The following is a 4227-nucleotide window of genomic DNA, read 5'->3' as shown; positions in this document are numbered from 1 at the left end:
CTTCGTACTGGCGGCAGCGCCGGGCAGCGCTGGCATGACGGTCCCGCTCCGCCCCGCCCCGCCCCGCCCCGCCGGGCCCGGCCCGCCCCGCGCCCCCTCGGGCTGCGCCCGTGCCCGCCCGCCCGAGCGCGGCCTTGGCTCGGCTTGGGCGGCGAGGGCAGCGCCGCGGCCTCCCGGGGCGTTTAACGGAACAAGAGATGAGAAATGTGCGGCCGAGGGGGCCTGGAGCCCAGCGGCGTAAGCGACGTTTGTAGGGAGAGGCCCTGTGGAGTCATAAAATGGTTTGGGCTGAAAGGGACTTAAAGATCAACCCCCCTGCCATGGCATGGGCATGCCATGCATTGCCATGTATTGCCATGGACAAGGACACTTTTTACTCGACCAGGTTGCCCAAAGCTTCATCCAACCTGGCCTGGAACGCCTTCAGGGATGTGGCATCCACAATCCCTCTGAGCAACCTGTTCCAGAGCCTCACTTCTCTTACAGTAAAGGGTTTTCCCCCAATATCTAATCTAAAACTGCTCTCTTTCCATTTGCACCCTTTTCCTCTTTTCCTGTCACTACATGGCCTTGTAAATAGCCTTGCCCCAGGCTGCAGTTAGGTCATGCTGAAGTCTTCACTTTTCCAGGCTGAACAAACCCAATCCTCTCAGCCTTTCCTCATAGGAGAGGTGCTCCATCCCTCTGATCAACTTGCTGCTCCTCCTCTGCCTCACCATTGTTTGGTCGCAAAGCAGACATCCTCTTTCATGATGACCATGGCTCTGTGGGAATTTCAGCACAAGTAATACAGGTGGTCGGAAGACTGTTACTAATAAAAAAGAGAAATTTAATGACCTGGGTGTAAAATGAAACACTGTTGCCCCACAATTGCAGCAAATATTTATGTTGTGCTCAACAACAGAAGCAGAAGGACACAACATGTCAAGTTCCTGTTGCAGCAGGGAGAACTGGTGGCCCTGCGGACGAACTTCAAGATGGAGCATCCCTGACTGCACAGAGTAATGAGGCCACATTCTCTGTGTTTTCGTGGCCAGGCTGCTCACCTGAATTCCAGAAGCTTGCAGCAAAGGGAAGCAGCCTCGTGAATCCTGCTCACTGGCCCATTTTCCCAGGGAGCAGCTACCATGTTTAATTGTTCCCAACAGAAGCTTGTCTAACCTGTTTAAAATCCTCCAGTGATAGACGCTTTCACACCGTTCCTCAGGCAGTCTCCTCCTGCATTTGTTATAAATATGGATGGAGACAAGAAGCTAGACCTTCAGATCTTGTAGTTTTAGCCCCATACTATTTCTCCTGTTTCTTGAGGACATTGGCAAAAGATTTAATCCCTGAGGAGTGTATAAAAAGATGCTGCAGAGCTGGAAGCTGCCATGCATCGTCTTAGTTTTTATTAAAAAGATTCCTTTGATTTTTTTTCCTTGCAGGCCACTGTGAGCACAGATTTCTCCTGTTCTCTTCTGAATTATCTTCAGCAGGTTTACATTGTTTTGGTAACATAATGTTCAGTACTAGACTCCACATTTGCCCTGTCAGTGTGAAACTGATTGAGAAGGTTATGTGATATGATGGAATTTGCATCTGTTTCTGCATGACTCAAACACTTGCCTTCTTTTTTTCTTTTGCAAGTGTCACATTGTTGCTGCACCTGCAGGTCATGATCTGTTCCACCTCAGAGGGTTTTTTAAATTTTTGTTGCCTAGCCAGTCTTTTCCCATCTCAGATTTGTACTGAAGAGTAATGACCTTTCTGAATATATGCTAAACATCTCATCTCCAAGGCAGCAGATCCTCTCCTCCAAGCATCAGTATCAACTCCTTGAGTAGTGCTGAAGCAGTTGTTTGCAGGCATACACCATCAGCTGTGTCAGTGAAACAACTCAGTCTAACAAAAAACAAAGAGTGGGGGAGGGAAGGACAAAGACTTTTTGTGCTCCTTTTTAATTCAGATAATTTTGTTGATCTGATTTACAGAGCAACCCTGCAAAACCAGTTCCTTGTGTTTGAGGTCACTGAACATCACCAGTCTAGCTGTCTCTACTACCTTCTTCTCCTTCCTACACACCAGGATAATTTCCATCTGTGCTCACAATACTGTCGAACTCCTCTGAGCTACTTTGCTCTTATGCTCAATTTTTCTCTTCTGCCACCAATTGTCAGAGCAAAGTCTTCTTTGAGGCCACTAGTTTTGGTCTTCCATTCTCTTTCTTCTCTTGTAAAAGTTTTGAAAAAACATTGCAACCATAAACATTAGATATTTTCCCCCTAATTTGAAGTAAACAAAAATATTTTTTTTTTCCAGACTTCTAAAATTATTCAGTGACAGGAGGCTGTAATAAGTCTGCAGATTTGCAGAGGTATCCTGACATAGCTTTCAGGGCTGGCTGGGATCCTCAGCCTGCTTTCTTTATCCCTGTGCTTCAGATGTTTCTCTCTCTTGCCCACTCTCCCTCTCCATGTTATCTCCCAGAAAACAAGGCAGTTTATAAACCTATGATTCTGACTCAACCTGATTTGTTAAGAGTCAGGGCTGCACAAGCCTCCTTGGACCATATGTATTTATAAGATCTTCATTGTGTAGTTATGCAGAGGCTTGGCAAGCACAAGCTTGCATGCAGTGCTGAGTGCCCTGTCTCCTCTTGATGACTGAAACATTACACCAAGTTGGGCAGACCTACCCTATTTATTAATCCACAACTCTCAAGATTTCACCTGCTCTTTCAATGTCAGCTGTGCTTCTTTAAAACACACTGCTGGAGCAAGATTACTCATGTAAGTTGCAGCTTACCCAAGAGAGAAAACAGGGTTTAAGAATTACAGAAGGACAAGAAATAAGCAGAGGCTATCAAATGTGGCAAACCTAGGTTGTTTTTTTTTCCTTTTTGTTTGCATTAAATATCACTATGGTAGCTTCAAGTAATTTTTTTCTTGGGAGAGCTCTGTTTGACAAGTTGAAGAATTCTGTATGCAGTTTTTCTCCAGCTCTCTGTGTACAAAGAGAACAAAATTCCAAGTCTCTAAGCCAGTTTCCATTCCTGCCTTTGAACTAACAAGTAGGTGGATAGGTTTCAAAATAGCAAACATCAAGGTGATGTCAAGGCTCTGATTTTAAATGGGAGACTTACAGCAAGCTTGACTAAAGGCAAAGGTTAACCCATCTCTCTAGTTAGTATCGACAATGCAGGATTGCAAAAAATACTCTGTGGGAAAGCAGTGGGATGATTTACAGTTTTTCCTTGTCCAATAGGAAGACAAGAAATGCCAGATCTGCTGCCAAGTGCTGTTCTGCAAAGGAGGTTCCAACCTGAATCAGCTTCAGAAACTCACCAAATAAAAAGATACTGCTGATTCTTTTAAAATTTTGTTTCTCAGATTTGAAAGTAGGGTTTTTTCCACATGTACTTGCATACAGATACTTCAGGATTTCAGTACTTTAAAGCCTCCTTTAGCTAGACAGATTCAGTCTAAAACAACTTTATCTACTATCTACTATCTACTATCTACCAGGTACCTGCTGGTTTCTTTGGGATAGAAAAGCATGCAAGTGAAACACACAGCACTCCGGTGTGTCCTTTGCTGTATCTTTTCAAATTCCTGGAATTAAATGGGCTTGCCTCCATTTGCTAGCTTTTCCTGTTCCATCTGGAGCACCTGACAGGATCTGAGGAATCTGTGCAAGCATTTTTAGAAGCAACCATATGCCCCTTCATTTCATGCAGCGGTTGTTCCAATAAACTCCTTTATATCAATATTCATATATTTCTTGGACACCAATATTTGTGGTGAAGTTTTTTATACTCATAACTTTAGGTCACTTTTTGTTTACTGAAGTGGAAATGCAGATGTTCTATTACTGCTGTTTTTAATTAAAGTAATACCAAGGTAGCAGAAAGAGCACAATATGATGTCATTTACACAATGCTGTATGAAGGCAATTTTATAAAACACAATTGTCATGTACCTCCAAGGATGAAATAAGGTAGTTGACTTGCATAATTGCAAAAGTTACTATGGAATATAAGAGTAGGCAGAGGTGTTGGGAAATAAGGTTGATTAACAATGCATGGATAAATCACTGCAGGGACTGAAGAGTAACGTGGGTGAGTATAAAAGGGATTTAGAAAAAGCAAAAAGGCAGGCATCTCTCTACCTGCTATAGTTGCTACAGTTACTCACTATTTAAGAATGTGAGAACAAGAGTTTCTGGAACAAAGCCCACAGGTTTTAG

This window comes from Ammospiza caudacuta, chromosome 3, assembly GCF_027887145.1.
Source record: "Ammospiza caudacuta isolate bAmmCau1 chromosome 3, bAmmCau1.pri, whole genome shotgun sequence".
Lineage (NCBI taxonomy): Eukaryota > Metazoa > Chordata > Aves > Passeriformes > Passerellidae > Ammospiza > Ammospiza caudacuta.
Note: the sequence above shows the minus strand (reverse complement) of the source record.